Source organism: Rutilus rutilus (genome assembly GCF_951802725.1).
Source record: "Rutilus rutilus genome assembly, chromosome: 14".
NCBI classification, from domain to species: Eukaryota; Metazoa; Chordata; class Actinopteri; order Cypriniformes; family Leuciscidae; genus Rutilus; species Rutilus rutilus.
This window is the reverse complement of record NC_140219.1, coordinates 11,902,630-11,928,178: the sequence shown is the minus strand read 5'-3', so window position 1 is coordinate 11,928,178 and position 25,549 is coordinate 11,902,630. Positions and strand designations below refer to the sequence as shown.

At 36.2% G+C, this 25,549-nt stretch overlaps 1 protein-coding gene across 5 annotated transcripts in view; it reads left to right on the top strand.

Annotated features, from left to right (window-relative positions):
• lingo2 (leucine rich repeat and Ig domain containing 2) overlaps positions 1–25,549 on the top strand; it is a 271,483-nt gene that overhangs the window by 53,757 nt on the left and 192,177 nt on the right. For 4 of the 5 annotated variants that reach the window (XM_084430416.1, XM_084430418.1, XM_084430414.1 and 1 more), the window contains exon 2: positions 8,230–8,294. The exons of the other annotated variant lie outside the window; for it this stretch is intronic. The gene's annotated coding sequence lies outside the window, so the exon portion shown is untranslated. The remainder of the gene's footprint in view (positions 1–8,229; positions 8,295–25,549) is intronic. 5 annotated transcript variants of the gene reach the window in all.

Sequence of the window (25,549 nt, the reverse complement as noted above, 5' to 3'; positions counted from 1 at the left end):
GATGACGCAAAATGACGATTTTTGCGTCATCGGAGGATTTTTTCCAGACAAAAAATACATAAATCTCTTGTCTCAGGGTCATATGAGGGTGGAAAGCATGGTAATTCGAAAATACTACAGGTTTTCTACTAATACAAAGCTTAATGCTAAATCCTGAAGTAACCCTTTAAGAACCAGTACAATTTGTAAACAAATCATTCAGACCAGTTTTGTGAACTAGATTAAATGATTAATTGAAAATATCTGACTCAAAAGAATGTTTAGTTCATGAATATGACATATCTTAATTCTCACATGAGTTCTCTTAACTCTTTCCCTGAATCAAAACTGCCTAATGTTACAATATGAAATGTCAACCCAGGAAGAGGTCTAAGACTGTGAAGTTTGGCGGTGTTGAAGGACTCGAACTACTCTATCTACAGTATGTTTTGATCATCATTCTGTAGCCTAGTGTCTGAACCAAATGTGATTTTCCAAGCTTTATTTTCAAAATGTAGTTTAAAAAAATCAGAGACAACAACATATTCTGGGGTCCATGAAAGTTTTGTGCAAATTATCAAAAATGGTGCTGACTGGCAACTTCTGACAAAAGAAAAAAACAGTGGCAGAGAAAGAGTATGTTTCGCTCTCTACAAGCTATTGTTTCAGAACACTTTGACCATTTTTATGATGCTATTTATGGTGCTATGTTTTAGCTTCTTTTATTATTTGCGTTTTGTGTTCCACAGAAGAAAGTAAGCCACACAGTTTTGGAGTGAATGATGACAGACTTTTCATTTTTGGGTGAACTTTAATTCCTTTTATGTCCTAAAACCCACTATACGAAACATGTACGTAGCCTCCACAGGCTCAGTTACACTCTTATAAGTTTGTTTCTTCGTTTTTGTAAAAGCCAGCCTGTGAGAGTATTGCGTATTGCTTTAAGCAACATGACTTTTTCTACTTGAGCTTTGTGCAATGTTCTCATCTACACGAAGAGGGGGAAAAAAGCAAAAAGTAGATTAGGTATTTTTAAGTGGTGGGAAAGGCGGTGGTGATTTGCATTCAGTGGCCTATTTTTCACACGATCTAATATGTGTCAGCTACATCCGCTGGGAAAATATGACACTGTTTACTAAAGCACACAAGATGGTTTATTAGGAACTAGCAGACAACTCAATTAAAGTTCCCCTCTCACCATGTGAATTGAGGCCTCTGGTTTAAAGGGTTTATTCTGAAATTATTCCAGCGAACATTGAGTAGGGAATTTACCAAGAATGATTTGCACCCATTGTCACTAAACTAATTATGCAAATCAACAAGCGGACCTTGTTGACATCCAAGGGGCAATCAAGATGATAGGAAGATATAGATTGTATTAAAATAAGGGTCACCAAGAGATGTTTCTTGTTGAATATTAATAAAATAACTTAAATTAGTTATTAAATAACTTTTTAACTTAAATCCATAAAATAATTTATTAGAATTTAAATAAATAAAATTTTTATGTATTAAATTTTTTATTATATTTTTATTAAAAAGAAATCAGCATTTTTTTATAAACTCCATTTTCTCATAGCTACTTTTTCTTTCTTTTTTTAAACATAGTTCTTGAATCTTCCATAATTACAAAATGAATAGCAGTTCTTCATTTTAACAGTTTTGGAAGCCTTGGAAAATTTGGAGCCTTGGAGACAAAAAAATGTTGAGAAATACAGAATTTTAGGTTTTTGTGCTATAATAAGTGATTAGTGGATTCGCCCCTGTGCATTTAAAATGGATGAGTTCTGGGCCTCAGCATAAAAGACACCATTGCTTTTTATGGATACATTTGCCAATTTAAGAAATGGTTCCAGATACTAATGCGTCTGTAAACAATAGTCATCTCCATTGTCACTTAGGTAGTCTATTACCTGCAAATGGTACAGTAATCTACATCACATCTGTGACTTGCACAAATGTCATTAGGAATGAGTGTGATGTATTAAAAATTTGATTGGCAGTGTTCTGTATTTGAGACCACAGCAGGTTCAGGTGCTCACAAGTGAGAAAAGAATGCACGCATAAATGGATCTGCATTAATGCTGAGTTGATGGCTCCTGTTGTTTTTCAGACAAAGCCAATGACGCTCAGTCACACGTTATCTTCATCAGCAGTCTGGCACGCAGGGTGCATTTGAGCGCTGCTTTGATGTCGACTGCTCCCGAGGTTTAACTGGAAATTTGCATCCTGATTTGCGTCTCCGGAACTGATCGATGGCGGTTGGTAGCGCTTAATGCTAATGCTATCTGTCGCCTCGTGGTGCCATGTATTTACTTACTGCTGCTTCACCATCAGAAGCGTTCTCTTGCGAGCTGATCTGTGGCTTCTAGACAGCATGGTAGACTTTTATGAGAATAAATATCATAAATCATTCTGCTTTATAGCTCCAAAGACCTGAGGTGAACAGTGTGCAGGAGCGCTGCCACTGTGTCCATCTTAGATTTCTCAGACAAAGCTTGATAGCGTATTGACTTTTTTTTCTGATTGGCAATGAAAGGGATGTGAGGAGGGTGACAAAAGTCAAACAGAGAATCAGGTTTATTTTTGGACCCGGGGATACATAATTCTGTTTTGGAGACGTAAAGTCTGGCTTCAGAGGGAGACTGTGAAACATGACTATTTCTGGCAATAAGAGGCAAATTGTAGCTTCAAGTGTCCCCTAGGTTTTCGTAAATTTCCAAATTGTTCCAAAACAAATTACTCACAGATAGTAACCCACTTCATATTTACATTTTAAAAAAAAAACCATCAGAGAAAATATATCAGCACATATATCAGTAGATTAATGTCTGTTGAACCAGGTACTCTACGTAAAAAAAAATTGTAATGCTTTTGAGCCTTTGGATCATTTAAGTCTCTTATGTTTGATTAAATGTTTGATTAAAAATATAGTAAAAACAGTAATAGTGTGAAATATTATTACAATTTAAAATAATTTCCCTTGGAGTTTTTTGGTCTATGCACCTCATTTGGACAGTTTTTAAGGTGCGGTGAGTTCTTGGCTATATCGTTATATAGATACAAAATCAAGGATGAATACAGTGACCTGGTGAACTCTGCTGCCTTAATTCACAAGGATTTGAACAAGTAGGAGCTGAGAGAGTGGAATGGGCTCATAAAATTTGCAAAGAGTTCAGTCCAATCGAACTAGGCTGAAGGGTTGATGTCCCGAAGCAGCAACTGGACAGAAAGAGTTGAAAGCTTTAGCTGAAGTCTATAGGCTTCCAGCACACATGAGAAAACCACCAATTCAATTATATGCTTCTGCAAAAGCCTGGTGGTTTAAGGGCATTACCATCTGTACACATGCAGCATAGCAGACAGATATGGATGAATACCTGTAAATAAATACTAGGACTCGCACAACTACTCATTTTTACTTGTTGTCAACATTTGCTTTCAGGGTGTGCTAGTTGCATGATCATAATTTGAATTTTAACAATGTTGAATCAAAGTATAGAGAAAGAATGGGTGAGATTTTATTTTGTGTGTGTAAAAGTGAAAGAAAATAAGAAAAGGACAGAAGAGGAGGAGAAGAAAAAAAGATGGAATGAAGCCATTAATGACTTGCAACTGTGTTCAGGTTATATAACTGAGAGAAAGACATGGAAACTAATGTTACATAATGACAAACTTTTCACTCCTGTTAACTGATAGCAGAAAAGCTTACACATACAAGCAGAGACAGTGTTCATTAGTCTAATTTACGGATGGCTCCTTACCAGAGTTTTTTGCTTCGGTACAGTTACCGCTATTTTTCCTTGCTATTGATATCGTGATACTGAACAGATGGTACTGTAAATACACTACTGGATATGTGTGGGATGCAGGGTGTAGCGTCTGGACCAATCACACACACACAAATATATATATATATATTATTATTTTTTATTTTTTTTATAATTATTAAATTATTTATATCATTTATTTAATGAATAATCCAGCAAACTCACTCTCCCAACAAATGCCTGTGAAACTTCCCCCAAAAACTAACATCCCAAATGAAGCTAACACACTGGCAAAACGCGGTGTCGCGTTACAGGACATACTGAGACTGATACGAGTTTTACGACCAAAAAGGAATTTCCAGAGAGCCGCAACTCTCACTTAAATTATTGTAGAGGAAGAGAAATAAACCCTGTAATCCTATATATTCTATATATAACCACTTGAGAAATGTGTAAACATGTATCTAATTTTCCCATCTCATGATTTTCCTTTTATGTGGTGTGGCTTTTGTATTCTTGTAAACTCTATCGGGTTAATGTTTCAGACTTTGCATATTATGGTTAACCAAAATCATATGTGTGGCATGTTTGGTCTCTATAAAATCCAATCCAAATTTGTTCATTTACATTACATTTTGCTAACTTTGTGACGCATTAGTATCATAAGAATCTTAAAGATTATTTTCTTAAACACCCAATGAAAGTACATATTCAAATGCCCTGCTAGAACACAATGGGTCGTAAAATTTCCCTCCAAAGGAAAATCTTCTCATTTGCTCACACACTTCCAGAGGTTGTGCCATCTTGACGCTTTAAAGTCACTGATCAGCTCTTAGCTCTCGCTAAGTCCCTTTCTGAAATGCTGACGTGAAGATTATGCTGAACTAGAAATTTCTAAGGACCCACCAAGCTTGTGCCAGGCTGCGGCCTTGTCTTTCCATTCACCAAAGATACTCTGACTACCACTGGTTCTCTCTCATCAAGACCACATCAGCAAAGATCAACTGGAGCCTCAACAGATTGCATCAGGACAGTTTAATTCAAATGGGCGAGACATGCAAGTATCAAACTTAGTCTCATTATTTGATACATTAAGTATCCTTACCCCTTTAAAGAAGGGCGTGTTAGAACTAAACTGATGGTTTGCTCAAGGCTGTTGATCTGCTGAATTTCAAACAATGCTATAACTTCTTGCTTTCCTGTATTCTGCTTCAGCTCTCTTTCCCTTGGTAAACTGTATGCATGTATGTGTGTGTATGTTAGAGTAGTTTAAGTGTTTAGACTAGTTAATAAAATCTTGTTCATGTCACACGTAAAGTTGTCCGTGTCTCAAGCTCATAACTGGAGTCACTAATCATATAGATTTTTGCTACTGCTCTTAGTAGTACTGTAAATTAAGAAAGACATTTCCCATGCCCCGGAAATGTACATTTCTTAGAGTTAATAAACAATTAATCCTGAGTGTTCACGGGACAAACAGGCTAATTGATTGTAATATTAATTTACGACAGTAAGTTAATTATATTAACTGATCCAAATATTCATAATCAATTATAACCAGTTATTATTGATTATTAATATTTCATAGAGCTAATTTGCTACAGGGTCATTGAATTACCAAGTTTTTATCTATTTAATAGCATATAAAACTGAACATAATACCATGATGATTCATGTGCTTCAACAAATTGTGTTTCCAAATATATTCGTCAGATATTCCAGGAAATAAACATTACCGTAATGAAAAAGAATTTCATCCGTCCGTCTATCTGTGTGTGCTGAATGAATCACTGTGTTTGAACAAATCACTTCAGTGAATGATTAAATGTCTCACTCATGGCATCTGAAATTGCTCACTTCCCTACTGTATTGGTGAAAAACAGTATGTGACAAAATAAATATGTTTGAATTCACGGTACTCATAAAAGAGTGGGCAAAAAATACCTGGATGACCTTCTACTTCCGGCGAGATTCTGAAGTCTGCATATGATGGACACTGTACTATCCCATAAGGCCACGGGAGAGGATTTGTCTGTAGGTGTGTTTGACTTCAGATGCAGCTGAATGAAACCGATAGTTGCAGCTTGCAGTCGGAGAGGAGCTGAAAACGGAGTCGTGAAGTCGGAGACTTTCTGCTTCCCGTAGTGGCGCATGTGCTGTATTTGCATACTTTATCACAGCTGAAGTGAAATAAATGCAATATTTTTCAAATACACAGATGTTTTAGAGACATTTTCATTTAATGCTTTATGTACTGCTTAATACAGCGTCTGTTTTTACAAGAATAAAGTTCAACATAAGCCCATACTATTTAAATGCCAATGAATTGGGGTCTATGGATTTTATCAGTTTTATTTTGATAAACATGACACAATATAACATCACGACTACATGAAAAGAGCTTTTACTGTTATAAAAATACAGATTTGTGAGCATTAGTGGAACTGAAGGCGTCAGAATAAACACGAAATACACGTGATCGGTGTAATGCGGTAAATCTGGCCAATCGTGAAACAGCTGTCATCGTCAAAGCTTGTGCAGCCGTTCTTGAGAAGCTGCGCCGGCTGAGTCAACCATCTGCTCTCAAATCGCTCTCTTTAATGCCATACGTCACAGTGATGTGGCGTCAGCGCTGTCTCAAGTTGGACAACATTTCTAGCAGATCTGTTTGTGTAGCACCTCATGAAGTCGAACAAGCCTAATGACAGTGAAGCGATGCAACTGACGCTGTAGGTCACATGATGAGGGCAACTTGGCGAATGTAGTCCGGATTACATTCATACACACATTCATACTATATGGAACATACTTTTTTAGCGGTTATGAAGTAATTACTTATTCAAAATAAGTATCTATTTTGAGAATAGAGAGAGTATGCGATTTCGGACGCAGCCCATTAACGTATGAGCGAATCATTTTTGAATGATTCAGTTTAATGAATGAGTAAATGACTCACCCATTAAGAGTTGTATTAGTTACAGTAATTATGGATGTAACCTGCAGAAAGAGTCAAAACATTATTATGCATGAACATTCATTATATAAAGTGCACTTTATTTTATCTGTTGCATAACCACTTTAAATCTGTAGTTCTGCGATATTTTTTTTGTGCCAGAATATTGCACTACCCTAGTCTCGTCGCTTATCAAGCTCTCACAAACTTTGTCTCTGTTGCTGTCCTTCAACTTTCTATGCCCTCTCCCTTTTAACACTCCGAGGAACCTACTCACCAATTCCATGTGTTCTAATACCCAAATCTTTTCTATATTGCAGTCACTCACTGCCAGCTTCAGACTGACTCAAAAGTTAAGATCTGTTCTCTGTGTCAAAAAGATTCCTCCTGAATGAAACGCAAGGCATCACTTCCATCATAATACATGCTTTTTATAGACCTAATAGGCTGCTTCTTTTTTTCACTTCTACCTACAGCTTACTCTATTGGTTTATTTCAAATATAACAATAACATCAAAGAGACATGCTTTTGTCTAGGAAGTGCATACAAAGAAGCCTGCCATCCACTATCACTGAAAAGTAGCTCAATAGGCTGGATCTATCAGATGCTTAAAACGGTTTACCTTTAATGAGAGAGGGGAATTTCATTTCTGATAAATGCCTGAGGAACATGTACCTGTTGCAACGATGTTGATAATAAAAATAAAAAAACTAGGGCATAAGCAGCAGTGTGGAGATAATGTTTCAGGTTATTTTCATGTGAAATGGATTGCGGTGGCTGAGAGGAAACTGTTCCTGACAATAGTTAGCAAATAGAGTTGTGGCGTTATTACTGAGGCTTTGCAAATCCTTTAACCTACACTTAAAGTTCACAATCTGCAGTTGCTACTGAATTTATGAATATTTGAATAGATAAATGTTTCAGTTATTTTCTGAATGGAACATAGTGACTCATCTCTTCTGCGTTGTTGTATGATTTCTTCTATAAGATGTTTCTACAAATGGTTAATAGATGTCCATGAACAGAAAATTGTTCACCTGAGAAGGTAAACATAGCAACAGTGTACTGCTTGAGTACTTTTTGTTCATTTTTGTTATTAAACAGAACATAAACAAAATAAATAAATGCTGTCATTATTTATGACTTAATTATAGATTTTACCAGTTTATCACAAAAACCTTTACTGCATTATTTAAAATCTCGAAGCTAGGTTACCTTTGGCTTACTGTTTGGAGTGCAGTGACTGACTGGATTCCATTGTTTAGTTTTATTGATCCTAAGTAAACACATGGAAAAAATGTCTTGTCCCAAGACTTTTATTTTTTATTTTTTCAGTTTGTTGCTTGTGCAAAAAGTGTTTTGCTTTGTTTTGAGTATGGGCATACAGGAGTACTGCAAGATTTGGACAGACTTTCTCTTTAATGCATTTCATGGAAGATCCATTTTAAACTCTTCTTCTTTTGTCCCTCTTATGACATTTTTAAATACAATAAAATGTATTTTCTTTTTTTCTGTTTTCCTTGTAGGCCATGGACATTGCCTCCTCTCCTGCCTCTAGGCTGACCATGCCAAACGGTTCTGTTTTAGTGTGGTAAGTTACCTGTAGCAAATCAGCTCAAATGAGGGGAATATATAATTAATAATTAATAATTAATCATACTGGTACAATTATTACCTACACATTTTAAATTGCCCAAAAAGGGAATACATAGCCCGTATATTTGTATCTCTATATATAGATAATTAACCACAATGAATTATAATCAATTATAAATATACTGATAGGCTATAGATCAAATTTCAGAATAACCTACTAAATTAATTTCACATCGAATAATCCGTTCGTCCACCGAACCGACTATTATCAACTCTCAAGAAAGGCTATTCTTCTGGTCATGAAGAATAACTTTCTTGTTCTGTAAGATTACTAACTCGTAGGCTAATCAACAATATAAAGCTTGTAGCTTAAGATCACACATTTAAGAGGCTTTGTTCGATGAGCAGCAGACAGAGACAATCAAGCGTATAATGGGTTTTTAATAAATTAAACTATAAAACATACAACTACATTTAACAAAGGATATATAAACAGAATAACGAAAGTAAAGAACGAAAGAAAGAGCAGATCACAGAATGGCAAAATGTCACAAACAGTTAACCTTTGAGAGCCAGCAAAGAATCAAATCACCTCAAAGCAGGGTAGACAACCGTAAACGCATTTAAATCTCGATAGAAATAATACTTGCATGGGACTTTGTTGCTGAGCCAGAATGTGTGTGTGAGTGTCCGTCCTTGGTATGTCCGTTAGTTTGAAGTGTTCATTCGGTGTCGCTCGCGGAAAGTTCAAACAGTTTACTTGTAAGCGGAGTTGCCGGAAATTCAGTCTAATTCCATTTCACTCGTAGGTAGAAATGAATGAGCACGAGAGTAAGATAAGGCGAGAAGCTGGAGATACGATTAATACAAAAAGCTAAGAAAACAAAAGTAAAACAAACTTGGAGAGGACAAACTTGAAGAAAAAGAAAAACATGAAGAGAGAGAGATGAGCACCGTCATCTTCTTTTAAGGGAATCGTAGTCCACACATTTACTGGGTGAACTGACCAATAGAATTCAGAAGCTTTGAGCGGGAGAGAGTTCCTTTGTCTCCTCTTGACAGCCTGATTTGCATAGTTTATGATGGTGTTAGAATTTATCATTTCTACTCCAAAAGACGGTAAACATAGTATAATACATTTTATGGTAACCTACTATATATATATTTAGCTTAGGCAAACCGAGAGGTTTAATTCGGTACCAAGATCGATATGTCCGGAAGATACAAACGTAGAGATACATTCTTATTCTTTAAAATAAGCGCTTAGAGTTCAACTACCACAACTAGAAAGTCATAACTAGGCTAACATGAGGGGGGAAACATACATGCATACAGGAATATATCATATACAAATATATAATTTTGGAATTACTTATATTATGAGTTAGATGCAAAGAATGTTTGTGTATGTGTATTGGGCATCTTGGAGAGGGCTTTTCCTGCCATCTGGACTTCTTGCATGCCGAGAAAGAGGAGTTAAACTGATTACGATCTGTTTGAAGCTCACGACAGAGCTTGGAGGTGTTTCTGTTCAATTTCGACCGTGTCACAAACGTGTCAAAAGGAGCAGTTAGATCCAGACTCATTGGCGCTAAGCTATGATTTACATGATATGAGTCAATAGGTTAAAAGCTTTCTGAATTTTAGAATGAGTAAGTCATCGTGATTTTGTACATACGCTACATTATGTCTTTTTTTTTTTTTTTTTTTTGCTGCTGCTATCCATTCTGTGGTGGGAAAAAGGCTGACAGACATTGGATTTGGGCTCTTTTTAGAAGATAAGTTTGAGGGCGGAGATTGAGCACTTTTTCAAGAAAATGAATACAAATTAACAAGAGGATAGAAAAAAACTGTTTGGTTTTCTTAGTCAGCATTCAAAACAATTAAAAGGTAACACTTTCTTTCAATAGTTCACTTTAGACATTGTACTAGCTATAAGTAACTTTCCAACTACATGCCAATAGCAGTCATTAGAGTAATAATAGACCATCTGCTAAAACCTTCATTTTGATGGTCCCCCAATAGATATTCTACTGACTATAAGAAACTTTGCAAGTATATCAAGTCAAGCCATCTTTATTTATATAGCACTTTATACAATACAGATCGTTTCAAGCAGCTTTATAGTGACAACAGGAAAATGATTCAATGATGCAAACAGAATTCATTTCGGCTTTATACAGCATCTCTAAAAGAAAATAGTGTCATTGTTCAGCTGGAATCAGTTCAGTGTTGATTCTGCAGTTCTGCAGAAAACAGTGACGTCATTGTTCAGCTTTGTTCAGTTCTCATCCAATAGTGTTAGTGCAGTCAAATAATATTGTTGAATATTAAGCAAGCCAGAGAGGTGACATTTCAAGGAACCCAAATCAGGAGACAGAATGGAGAAAAAAAAATTCCTTGGGAGAAATCAGGCTCAGTCTGGGGGCCAGTTCTCCTCTGGCCAACAAACGAACACAGTGTCATCATGATTCAGGCTGCATCACAAGTCAGAAATCAGATTCTGGATTGATAGCATTCAAATATTTCATCCAGCTCCTTTTGCTTGAAGATCAGATTCATCACACAGGTATGGAGTATTTTCTACTAGCCCTAACCCTAATCTAACAGTCTAGTATAATACTCTGATGTGAGTTAGTTGACATGTAGTTGCAAATTAATTAGAGCTAGTTGACATGTAGTTGCTTATAAGTTACTTATAGTTAGTAGAATGTCTAGCGTGGATTATTGAAATGAAGTGTAAGTCAATTTCTTAATGCACATTCCTGGTCTTATTATTGAATGATTCATCAGTTTTTATTATTCCAAAGAAAAAGTAGTTTTTATCATTTGTCAAAATGCGTTCCTCTGAAACAATTTTCCTTTCCCACTGATGCCACTATAGGCTGTGCAGACTATTGGACAGTGTTCACCAAAAGCCAAATAGTTTATTTAATAGTATTGCACCTGACTGCATTCTGGTATGTCATCAATATTTTTTTCTTGAATATACTGTATCACTCTGAAATATATTAATTTATATATAAATTTGAAGTCCAAACTTGAATCCATTTTGCTTGTTTTTGTCCTCATCTATGGTGTTAGAATTGTTGCATTATTCCAAATAAATAGATTAAGATTCACAAATAAATATAGAGTTTCACAAAAAATTATAAAATTCACAAATAAATGAAATGAGATTTGCAAATAAAAAAATATTTGCATCTACAAAATATCTACAAACACAACTCCTCCTGGCATTTATTTGTGAACCGCTTTCTGTGCATTTGTAAATCGCTGCACACATTTGTGAATAGCTTCTTGTGCATTTGTAAATCCCCTCACGCACCTGTGGATTTTGAAACACTTCTAGCCTCGACGTGCAGACAAATCCACAAATAAGTGGACTCCACCCACCGTTTACTCAAGCCAATCAGATAACGGCTACATTGAGTTAGCACGTTCTTGCTGCAACCAATCACGTTTGGCTTTACACTCGGGGTGGGAACTGATTTTTAATTTTTTTTATTATTGAAATCTTTCCAGTACAGACATAACTGGGAACTGATTTTTACACCCTTGAAAGGAGCAGTAATTATCTTTGGGTGCTTCGTTCAAATTGAGCTGAACTGTTTGTGTGGTTAAAACACTCTGTTTTCAAAAGATTGTTGGATTTTAAAGCCTCTTTATATTTCCATCAGGATAAACTCAGGGAATTATGATCATCACAGATCCCGAGCATCATGATCAGTACCCTCTCTACACCGGCAAGAGGCGTGACACAGCGCGTCAAAAGCAAATAGTGACCCATTATCTTTTCACTGCTGCCGTAGCAATTTCAAATAATGTAAAAATAGCATGTTTGAAATGTTAACACATTTTTCCCTAAGTGACGTCTGTTTTCTTAGCTGCAGATATGAACTGATAATCTTACTTATAATGACTAGTGCTGGCTACTTGAAAATGTATATTTCGTGATACTGTTTACACTGGACGCGGCGCAGCGCGACACGATGATTCACTGACAGTAAACGGATGCCCGTTCTACTTCTAAAGTAGCGGCTACTACACACGATTGCACGAGGACAAATGATTTGCACATTCACTTTTCCCAGTGTAGATAGCCTCGCACGGGATAGACACGATGTAAGAAATTACAGAACATATGATTTTGCCTTTTAAAGCACAATCGCGGTGACAAATAGCTATAGGATATAAATAAATGTCATGTAGAATAGGCTACCAAATTTGAGCCCAAATGACCACCCGCGATGTAACAGTCTGAGCCTCAGCATCAGCGTGTACTGGGGTTGGATGCTGCAAATAAAAATCTTGCAATGCTTAAAAATACATCCATGAGCCTACTTTAGATGCTGTAAGTTACTTTTACCATAAAAAAACAAAAAAAACTATTAAGTCTGATTCATATGAAATATTATTTGTGTGATCAAGTGTTTTAACCGATCAATAAATGCATATCGCTTGTCTTTTAAATGGAATGCAACAACCTGTCACAAGTTTATAAAGAACCCACCTATACTCTACAAATATCTTCTCTACAAACAAAGGGAATCGTAATACAGGTATTTAATATTTAAAATATTATTTATAATGCTCTGTAGATTGTTAGATCCACGGAGCTGATCATTATGTGACATTAAAACTCCTTGACTGAAGAAGTGGGAAAAGCTGTTGGCTGTTGTGTGACAGTAGGCTAATTTCACCTATTACACAAACTCATGTATTTATCAGGAGGTAGAACCCAGTTAATCATTAGTCAGCTACTTATTGATGCTTTTCTGTTATATCTTGAATGACGTGACGCTTCCATAACGCGGGGATTAACAGAGATGTTCTCTGGCTTTTTCCAAGGCTCATAAAAATTGTGGCTTGGCTTGATGCACAGTCTAATTCTAACAAAATCCAAATGCTAAACATCTTTTGCTGTAGCAATTTTATGGGCCTTACGCGTAGGCCTACACTTCCTATTTGAGCCAATGCAGAGGAATGTTGAATGAGCAAAGTTATTTCAGAGCAAGATCACCCAAGTGTAAAGCAAGCCAAACGTGATTGGTTGTAGCGAGAACGTGCTGCGATTGACCAGCTCAATGTGGCCGTCATCTGATTGGCTTGAGTAAACGGTGGGTGGAGTCCACTTATTTGTGGATTTGTCTGCACGTCGATGCTAGAAGTGTTTCAAAATCCACAGGTGCGTGAGGGGATTTACAAATGCACAAGAAGCTATTCACAAATGTGTGCAACGATTTACAAATGCACAGAAAGTGGTTCACAAATAAATGCCAGGCAGAGTTGTGTTTGTAAATTAATAAAACATTTATAAATATGTTTTTTATTTGCAAATTTTATTTATTTGTGAATTGTATACATTTTTATGAAACTCTTTATATTTATTTGTGGATCTTAATCTATTTATTTGTGAATTTGATTATTATTATTTTTTATCTCTTTACATTTATTTGTGAATAGTAATCTATTTATTTGGAATAATGCAACAATTCTAACCCCATACTCATCTCCTTATACTCAAACTATTAGTTAAACAAAGTAATGTTTTGTGGCAATCTGAAGATTTATTTCCAAGTGTGCCGTAAAATCAGAGGGCAGTAGGTTATATAATTAGGTTGTGTGTTTCTTTGTGGTGAGCAATGCGACTTTTATATTACAGAGATCTGAAACCACGCTAGCTGCTGTCTTATGAAGTCTATGACAAGCTGACAAAAAAGAGTGTACAGGTCTGTTTATATGTCATTTATTCTTTGTGTTAGCTCAAGACTCAAACAATATTGGACTTCATGACAGAACAAGAATTTCTTCAAACACACTTTTTTGCCTTATGTCAATTTTTAAACAGTGTATTGTTTGCTAGTGTGACATGTTGTCTCTGAGTCTTTGTGAAAAAGACAAGCAGATGTGACTTCATGGACACACACACCACACACACACAGACACACACCCACACACACACTTAGACTTCAATAAGATATCAGATGAAAAATGCACAGACATTTGCTCAAAGGCAAAACACAAATGAATTTCACTCTCACCACCATCTCGCTCCTTATTTACGTCAGAAAATGAAGATGAATTATGCCACTGGGCCAATGGTTATTTATTTAAGCGCAATAAAGCAAATGCGCATTCACAGCAACTCCAAATCACATTCTCTGTTCTCATCGGCCTTGGGCTCTCTCATGCTCCCAAACACAAGGGGTCATAAAATGATACAATGAGACAAGAACGCACATGTTTGTAATGCATTACACCGAGGCAATGATTATCCACAGAATCTATGTTATCATTTCATACTGACACTTAATATTTCCATGCCCCACCTCACAAGAAACATCTCCTGCCTGCCACCTGAGCTGTGTTTGGCTTCACTGAGCATGTTACATCATGTTCTGACATGCGGGGCTCGTAGGATTGATAGGAAAAACCTGAAGCTGATGGTTGATAGACATTGGAGAAAGTCAACCCTGAGACTAATCCAAGCCATTGTGCATCGGCAGATAAAGAAAAATTGAGAAAATGCTGCCAGTGCTCTGTTAGGGAGGATGCTGGGATATCAGCTACGGTACTTGTGAACAAGGCCCCAACTGTAGCTAAGAATGATTTATTTATTGCTTTTTTTCTTCTTCTTTTATCTCTCTCTTTTTCTCTCTGGAAGTCCGTCGATTCCGACAAGGACAATGCAACTGTAATAATATTCCACAATATTACTGTTTTTTTACTGTATTTTTGACTAAATAAATGCAGTCTGTGTAAGCATAAGAGACGACTTTCAAAAACATATAAAATCTTACCAATCCCTAATGTGGATGCGTATTTGTGAATGCATGTGTGTATATTATAAATACTATTAAATAGGGCTGTGCGATTAATAGATTTTTCAATTTCAATTATGGCTTTCAACGATTATGAAAACAAGATAATCGAGGTAAAACAATTATTTATGTTTAGCAGCCGTATTCCGTCCTAAGCACCTTCCTTTCCTTCACAGCGGTGCGCTTTCGTTCCTCCCTGAAAGCCTAAAACCTGAACTTTTCAAACAACCAAATCAGTAAAATAAGTGAGTGTTGTAAAATGCAGTCTACTGTTGCTAAACCTGAGGATGTGCTTGATATTAAACCGTGTTATTAAAAGTACATTAAGCTGCAAAAGAGACACTGTTCCCCAGGCTTCGAAGACACACCTGAATGGTAAAATAGACTATACACACCAAAAGTCAAAGTGCCGTTTTGGCAAGTATTCCCATAAACAGTCGGTTTTGTCTTAAGTGAACATACACAGTTAAGAAAGAAAACACGTGTGTAACAGTATATTGCATCCGTCCAATCGGTCTTAAATTGACAGCAGCCTAATAAACCTGCTGAAAATCGAAAAACGACAAAAGACAAAGGAAAATCATTCACTAATATTGACTAAATAAATTAAGTCTTAATCAATATTTAATTATACTGAAAAACTGAAAAAAAAACTTTTTCTTCCTGAATGTATTTTTGTCCTGTTAAATTAGTTTATTTGTTCTTGTTGTATTACTATTTACTTGTGTTCTTTTTTGAGGACCTTTTACTTTCAGTTAACCTAGTACAAATTTTTGATGAAGTATCGATAACTGTGAAATAAGACTTTGATCATATGTCCCAACAATAATCGTGTAAAATAACCGTGATTTCAATATTGACCAAAATAATCGTGATTATGATTTTTGCCATAATCAATCACTATTAAATTAAATTACTATTAAATATAATTTATACTTTATATAATTTATATATTTTTTATGTTATTCCATTAAAATATAAAATAATAAATACAATATGTGAGTGTATATTATAACTATTAAATATATAATATAATTTATACTTGTATATAAATTATTCTTTTTTGTGTTATTGCATTAAAAAAAACTTTTTTCTTTTGATATAAATCGTTTATGGGAGCACAGCACATACTAATGTGGATGAGTGCATGTGAATGTGTTTGTGCTGCTTATGTGAGCGAAACTGCAATAACAACAGTAAATGCACTACTCATTGTGATAAACATGTCTAACATGTCTTTGTCTATTGTTTTTAGGCAGAATTATTGCTGGCAGAGCCTTAGTGAAGTGAGTCACCCATGGTCATCTTTTATAAAAACCGCATGCTCTCGGACCAGCCCATCAAATTTTTATTTTGGAAGTTTGTCTCTTAAGACATCATAGCCATTGAATATGTGTAATTATTTCCTATAATGAGCACTAAATACTTCAAATTCCAAGAAAACAAGAAAACTGGATGTTGAACCTTTATATGCCAAAAATCCATGGGCTTACCTGAATTCACAACTGTTTGTTGCTAGGATAATGCATTTGTTTATGCAGACTCTGCAATATTGCCTTAACTTATAAAATGATAGTTAAAAATGGATTCCAACCCTTCACATTAAACATTCACATGCTTTAATATTAGTGGCAGGACCTGTATTTTGGTCTGTTCTGTTTAAATGGATTCACGCATGGAACATTGTGTTAAACAAGAATGTTTTTTCTTATCCTCTTATTAACGAAGGGACGTAGACCATTACTAACACTCAAGTGTTACTGTGTTTGCGTTAAAAGCTCTTAATCCCATATGCTGGTTTGTTCTCAAATTGACTGTTATTATTGTAAATTTCATCAAAGATAATAAATTCATGCTGAGATAATCCCTCTTACAATGAGACACTAATCAGGTAGTTCAGCCTCCCTAATCAAATAGGGTTTTATTTTTCGCTCCTTGTACCAGCATCTATTTCACAGGGGAATACATGGATTTACCTATTATATTATGTTCTCTACAAGCCCTATTGCGCCACTGCCCCTTCAGGTTACCCACAATGCTCTGAGACATCTTAAAGGGGAAGGATCAGGCTCTGATCAGATGCCATGAGGTCAGTGGCATGTCACAGTGAAAATATCCCCCCGGCGTTTTCTGTAATTCTCTCCAAGTGTCTTTCCTTTGTGCTGACAGGGTGGGAGAGCTGGAGGAAAGCCTCTTAGCTTTTCACAGATCCACACAAACCTAGACAGATAATGTGTCTTTTTGGCGAGAAGCAACAAAAGGTCCTGGCACTTATTTATTATTTCATTCTACTGTTGGTCTACTCAACCCTTCTTGCTATTTGTCATGGTGAGAAAACACCACTATTGTCCAGGATTCGTAGACGACGATAAAAAAGGACAGCGTTGCAAACTTATGTGGCTTATATCAAGGCCAAGTTGTCAAAAGTATTACAACTATGTCTGGAGATAAAGTATTGAAGAAAATATAGTTTTAAGTTGTAACCCTTCTATTTATTATTGTTGTTGAGGATGTCAAAAAAAATGTTTGATGATTCTTACATATGTCTCCACACTGTATTATATTTCTACAAGCAGATAGCATAAATACACAGCATTTATTTTGCAGACACTCATTAGCTGCCACTTAGATGGCAGTTGTTAACAAAGCTCTGTATGAAAATTGGATACTGTGTACAATTTAATTCTTGTTTATCCTACTGTGCACATAGTTTGCCTTTTTTATAGTTCTAATTCATCCATATTGAAGAGATTCTCTCTGTTAGCAGGAACTTAGTTTGTTTTAGTGGTTGTTCTTGTATGTTTTCATCCATTACCAATGTATAAGTAGATGTTGAAAATCTTTTTAAACAAATCTGCTGGAACTCTCCCCAGCAAAGCCATCTGTACCACCAAATGTTATTTGTATCTTATCAGCCATTAGTACCACATGGAACCCATTTTTTAAGTTGCTGTGAAGTGATATCTGTCAGTGTTTTGGAGTTCTCACTAAAGAGATCTGACTTTAGTGTGAATTACACACTGGAACTTGGTTCAGACAGGCAACAAAAATGTGATGTTTTTTAATATTATTTTGCCATCTCTGACTCAAATTTGTAGTTGTGTGAACAGGAACACACACACACACACACACACACACACACACACACACTAACATGAAATCCAATGTTTACAAATCAGATGCATCTCAGTTTGAATGGAAAAGTTTTTTTTTTTATGCAATGCATTTTCTGCCACTTTCTCAAAGTCATTTGTGTGCATTCGTTCACCATATGGAGAGCTATGTGACTTGTACAGGTCAGTAATTTAATTTTTGACCTTTATGTTCTCTCATACACCTCAGCACCGTGGCAAGATGTCACGTGATTAGACATGTCTGAACAAAGAGATCAGATTTCATAATTTGCAAAATGGCAGATTGGACAGCCATTGTTATTGCTAACAATCTGCTATTGCTACAGAAAACAAAAACACTTCAATTGTGTGTGAAATAACCTGCCTCTAAAAAGCACTTAAATGAACGTAAGCAAGTAGAAGACTAGATAAAACATTTAACTTGGTGTGAAGGTTGCTGTACATTGAGAGAGTTAGATAATCATATAGCATAAAAGGTTCTAATTTTATTTTATTCTACAACCCCAAATCCAGAAAAGTTGGGACATTTTGTAAAATGCAATAAAATCAAGAATGTGAGTTTTGTTTTTGTTTTTTTATTATATTTTTTTATACTTTAACCTTTATTTAACTGGCAAAAGTACAAAGAAATGAATTTCAAAGTTTTCACTGACCAACTTAAAGGGATTGTTCACCTAAAAATTTAAATTCTGTCATTAATCACTCACCCTCGTGTCGTTCCAAACCCGTAAGTCTTTCGTTGAAATAGGTCTGACTGCAGAACTGCAGAAACATATGTCATAGCAGTGTGAGGACGACAGCGCCAGCCTAACAGTCTGATGCCGGAACCGCTAACCATACATATCCACCTTACATATACCATACCTAAACCTACCCATCTCCACCCCCTGATCCCTAAACCTACCCATCTCCACCCCCTGATCCATAAACCTACCCATCTCCACCCCCTGATCCCTAAACCCACCCCTAAACCTACCCATCTCCACCCCCTGATCCCTAAACCCACCCCTAAACCTACCCATCTCCACCCCCTGATCCCTAAACCCACCCCTAAACCTACCCATCTCCACCCCTTAGATGCTTTTACCCCGCCCACTTCCGGCATCAGACTGTTAGGCAGGCGCTGTCATCCTCATACTGCTATGATGTATGGTTCTGCAGTTGGTTAATATTGCTTTCGTTCATCTTCGGAACACAAATGAAGATCTTTTTGATTAAATCTGAGAGCTTTCTGTCCCTCCATTGACAGCTACTGTGAAAAGATTCTGGGATTCCAGAGAAATCTCACAAAAGTCCGTGTAGGGTAAGGCAGGAAACCTACAGGCTGAATGTGCGTGACCTTTGAGCCCTCAGTCGGCACTGCATGAGAAACCGTCATTCTACTTTGTTAAATACAGCCACATGGACTCGGGAGTTTGTTAGAAAACCATTGTCACTTAACACAGTCTGCTGCTGCATCAAGGAGTGCCACTCGAATCTCTGTTACGCAAGGAGAAATATATACCTGATATATATATCAGTTTGATGAATCAAAACGCAGTGGAAATCTGTGCTGTGGTCAGATGAGTCCAAGTTCCACATGCAAAACTTCAACAATTAGTATCCTTAATTCCCAAACAAATAATTAAATGTGTAATTAAAGAAAAAGGTGATGTGACACAGTAAACAAACTCAATTCCTACTTTTTTTGGGAGTGTGTTGCAGCCATCAAAATAAAAAAAATTGCACTTAAGTTGGTCAGTGAAAACTTTGAAAATCTTTTATTTGTACCTCTGTCAGTTAAAAAAGACACTTGATTTTCTTGCATTTTACAAAAAGTCCGGATTTGGGATTCTATTCTATTCTATTCTATTCTATTCTATTCTATTCTATTCTATTCTATTCTATTCTATTCTATTCTATTCTATTCTATTCTATTCTATTCTATTCTATTCTATACCAAACACTAAAAAATGTTCTTCTTCTTCCTTACCATGTGTTGTGTTATGGTGTGAGAATGAGGGAATGCCAAGCAGCATTTGTTCATTGGCTAATTTGGCTGCTTCTACCTAGATTGACTAAATGTAATCTCATTAATGTCAAGCAAAAATAGTTTTATCCCCCCTTTTAAAAGTAGATTAGATTTATTTTGTTGTCCTAAGTAAGCAATTATATGGTTAAGTTGAATTTTGATATTTGTATTTAGCATTTTTTTTTTTTTTTTTTCATCTTCTCTCCATCACCCTGAACAGACCTTTGACTAATAATATAAAATATTTCTGACACAGAAGAACTCAATCACTGTTTCCAAGAAACCATTTTGTTGGAGACTTTTGTTTCTCCGGTTTCTAGTAGAAAACCAGACTGAGACAGGCTATCAGAAACTGTTCAGCAGTGACACTGAAGATAAGGATTGTATCTGCCTGTAGCTACAGGATGATGATATGCCCTCACTTGAATTACTTCTTTTTTTTTTCTTTTTTTTTTTTTGGGCAAGCCAGCAGTCTGTGAAAGGATGTGTCATGATTTCGACACACTTGACTGGGGTTGTAAATGTATAGTGCGTGAGAAACATACAGGTGGTCTCTGGATGATTTCAATCATACTTAAAGGAGAACTCCGGTCAATTTTAACATTGAGCTCATTTTTTTGTACATTTGGAGTGCTGTCAGTACAGAGAACAACGACAAAAATCGCTGTTGCCTACACGGAGTTATTCTATTTTTAAAATTTGCACCCTGGCCTGTTGACTTCAATGGGGCAAGTACTAAACCTGCTTTTAGCCCTTTTAACATCCTTTAAGTGTCATTACAAGTGCACAGCCAATGTGAGTGATTCCTTCCGAGTGAACATGGGTGAATCTGACTGCAGTAGATGTGAAAGATATTAATAAAAATGAAGTTAATTCAGCCAGCGCACATACCTGTGTTTACATCCTGTTTTCGGTCGAAGTCCAAAGTAGTCGATTGTCGAGTTCACGCGCATAGGTTTAGTTATCTATGATCACGCGCGTGAACTCGACAATCGACTACTTTGGACTTCGACCGAAAACAGGTTCTACTGCAGTCAGATTCACCCGTGTTCACTCGGAAGGAATCACTCACATTGGCTGTGCACTTGTAATGACACTTAAAGGATGTTAAGAGGCTAAAAGCAGGTTTAGTACTTGCCCCATTGAAGTCAACAGGGTGCAAATTTTAAAAATAGAATAACTCCGTGTAGGCAACAGCGATTTTTGTCGTTGTTCTCTGTATTGACAGCACTCCAAATGTACAAAAAAATGAGCTCAATGTTAAAATTTACCGGAGTTCTCCTTTAAGGCTTTTCTTGTCAAAATTATTTTGCATTAGCTTTTCAATTAATGTTTGGAAGCATAATGAAAGTGCTTTTGGATTGTGTTAGTAGTAGTGGGAAATTTGAAACCACAGTAGAAATGCATGTCTGTTTGTTCATATGTGTATGTGAACAAACTAGAATCTGGCCATGGAGTGAATATAAAGTGCATGTAATGTGGTCAATCTTGAGCTGTTAAGACCAACACTTTTGCTTCCTTAACATTTAACCCTAAATAATTTAAATGAGTGGAAATCTCAGTGTCAACATATTCTTTCTCTCTCTCTCTCTCTCTCTCTCTCTCTCTCTCTCTCTCTCTCATTTTTAAAAGTGCATAACATCACACTTTATTGTGATAGTGTGATTAAATAATATATGTATATATGTGTGTGTGTGTATGTATTCTATAAGTATTTTTCAGGATCTTTGATAAATACAAAGTTCAAAAGAACACCATTTATTTGAAATTGAATTGAATATTTGTATATATTATAAATGCCTTTATTGTTGCTTATTAATTTAGTGTGTCCTTGTTTAATAAAAATATTTACATTTTTAAAGCAACCTTACTGACCCCAAACGTCTGTCTAGCTATCTAGCTAGCATCCTCTTTACTGCATTCCTTTCCATCCAATCTCTCTCTTTCCCACCGTCTGTCAGCACTCTGGCACCTATTGACTCTCTCACAGGTCCCTCACTCCTCCAATGCATTTGAGCCATTTCACTTCACACAATTAGAGCGCATTACCTGCAGTGCTTTCTCCATGTATGTTTGAGGAAGCAGGGATAGCCTCTGAGGAGTTTGGTAATGGTGATGGTGTGCAGGCCGGCCTTCATCACATCACTAAACATGCAAACCTTGAACGAGAGAGTAACAAGGGACACATGAGCCTTTTTCTCAGTGTTAATTAATAGCCAATGTACCTCCATGCCATACATTTTAGAAACAGGTAGAATCAGCTGACACCTGCACTGACATAACATTGTGCAAAGTGCATTATGTCACACCACAGTGACTGAGCTATTTGGCTGTTTAAGCACCATGGACAGCAGTTGAGAGCTTATTTCGGAACCACGGACAGCAACTTTTCAGTCCATTTTGTGACTGTGAGGGTGCAAAAAAAGAAAGAAAAAAAAAGCACATCACATTTTTAGGTTTCTAAGGAAACAGTAAAGAATGCAGTATTTTTAAAGTTTCTTTCTTCATTTAAACTTTATATAACAGCTTTTCATGTGTATTTTCTTCTGTAGTTGTGCCATATATCTTGTAAATGTGTGTATTACCATTACTTTATCTTTGATCTGATGCTCAGTGTTTGTACACAGCAAACAACACAATTAATCAAAACATTCACTTAAGTCATGGCAACTCCCTCACATTTCTATTTTGCAGTCTAGTTGCAATCAATCAAAGACACACATATACACACCAAAGGGGGGAAAACAGCATTAGAAATTGTTGTGCACTCTGGTATAAGCTGAATAAATAGGCCTATATCCATATTTAGGCAGTTTACACAAAAACAAAACAAAAAAAAATCTAGCTTGTGCACCTTTCAGAAGTGTACTGAGAATCATTTTGAATTCCCTTTAAAAAGAGGTAATAAATAGATATAGAATTTAATATGTATATACAGTATATAGGTATATATAATTTAATTTTATGGTTTGTTTTATTGTCCACTTCATTTATCAAAGTTCTTTAGTTTACCTGTAACAATTTTGATTGAAGCAGAGGCAGAAGCAGGATCTAAGTGCAGCAGTAACATTTAATAAACAGTCACAGAGTAAACAAAATAAACACAGAACAAAACAAAAAACAGAACAATCTACACTTAAAATAACTGACAAGGAACAAGACAGAACACTGGGTATAAATAGACAGAACTAAAGAGGCAAATTAACAAGACTCACCTGAACTGAACTAACCAATCAATAAGTAACTATAGAAACAAACAGGCAAGACTAAACTGAACTAATAGACAGAACACAGACAAAGACAGTAATCAAAACAGACTGACAATGTAACATTACCACTGTTGTCTTAAAAATAGAGCCCTATAACATTAAGTAGGCATTTAAATATAACACCTAAGAAGAGCAGTTACTATATTCTTATTCTTATATATATTCTTACGAGAGATATATATATAATTTTAAAAATCAAAATATAATCGTTTAAAAAAAATTTGTTTATATATATATGGGCGTTTTATATTTATTTAGGGCTGGGCGATAAAACGGTATCGGTATTTATCGACGGTACACCATTGTCGGTAACGATATAAAAAATTTGTTTTATATAGCGCTCGATATTTACATTAAAACGCTAGTGTAAGGCCCGATATATTGGTCCAATTGCCGGTTCGCCAATACACGGGGAACGTATCACGTGTTCTGTCCTCACTCATGCAAAGTATTGGTTGGTTAAATTTGTAATACATTGATCATATGTATTTACTCGTTACTTCATCTGACTCCATAAATGAAAGGTTTTAATAACATCTGTGCCTCACTAAAAGTGAGCGAATGTATGACTATTCCTTTTAACCATTAAATGAACAATGTCAAAATCAGTTAGAATAATCACATGTAACAATTTAATATTTCAGATATCAGAGATCAATTCCACAATCAATTAAAATATCTAGAACATGGTTATACATTGGTTACACCAAATAATCTTACCCAGCTTGTACGAGAGAGAGAGAGAGAGAGAGAGAGAGAGAGAGAGAGAGAGAGAGAGAGAGAGAGAGAGAGAGAGAGAGAGAGAGAGAAAGAAAGAACACCTATTCCATTCACGTCCAGCAAAGAAGACCCCAGAGAGAGGGCGAACACCTTCTTTTATCCTAGGTGACATGGGAGATGGGGGCGACCACCCTCAAATGCAGGTGACATGGGGGATGGGGGTGACCACCCTCAATGGGGGATGGGGGCGACCACCCTCAAATGCAGGTGACATGGGGGATGGGGGAGACCACCCTCAAATGGCTCTGAACCAGTTTTCTCTAAACTTCTATAAACCTTATTACCTTTTATTTTATCTATCTGGATATGAGATATCTGTACCACTCACTTTGAGACATTTCAAATGACACCAAAAACATAACAGTCAATGATAAACATTCACATTAAACCATGTTCTTGTGTGAGTTCCTAGTTGTTTTCCGAGAGGAAGTGAGGCCGCATGAGTCCGTAGACCGGGCCTCGACCAGTATTTTCAGTCTTACACTAGCATCGCCCGTATAGATCTTGGGGGCCGTTCACATATCCAGTCTAAAAACGCATGGAAAGCACGGATCTGCCCCTGTCTCCTCCTTTCCAAAGCTCTTGCGCCCCCGTGGCGTCTGTCGTTGCTATGGAACCATGAACTGCACACTCCACATCATGTTGACTGAAGGTGCGTGTTCCATTCGACCGTGACTCGTAAGTGGACTGCGAAGTTAAAGATGGCGCGACCACCACAATGTTGCCCAACATCAAATGGCGTAATGAAAGCAGAACGAAAACTGCGCTACTCATTATTTTGTGATTCACACTTAGTTTGGACCAATGTCTGTGCAGCGCGAGCCGATCTTGGTCAGTTACTATACAGCGCTAAGAGATCCGGTAAAGAAAGCATTTGAATTCGCCACAGAAGTAATAACATCGCTGCGAGATCTAGTGAGAAACATTTAATTTTCTCCAAAACATTATTTGTTCATCCTTCAAAGATTACCCCAATTTATAAAACAATTTATTTTTTTTAAATCAAGGAAATTTCTCTGGCATTTCTTTCTTTTTGCTGTATCGAAAGCGTACCGAACCGTGACACCATTGTGTCCTATCGAACCGAACCGTGAATTTTACATCCCTACTTATTACAGATGTTGATCTACCTCAAAGTTTGCCTTGATAGTTCTACGTTTACACTTTTACATTGCACACATTTTGTAACATTTTATTTAAGTTCAAGTTTCTTTAACACTTACTTTTTTATC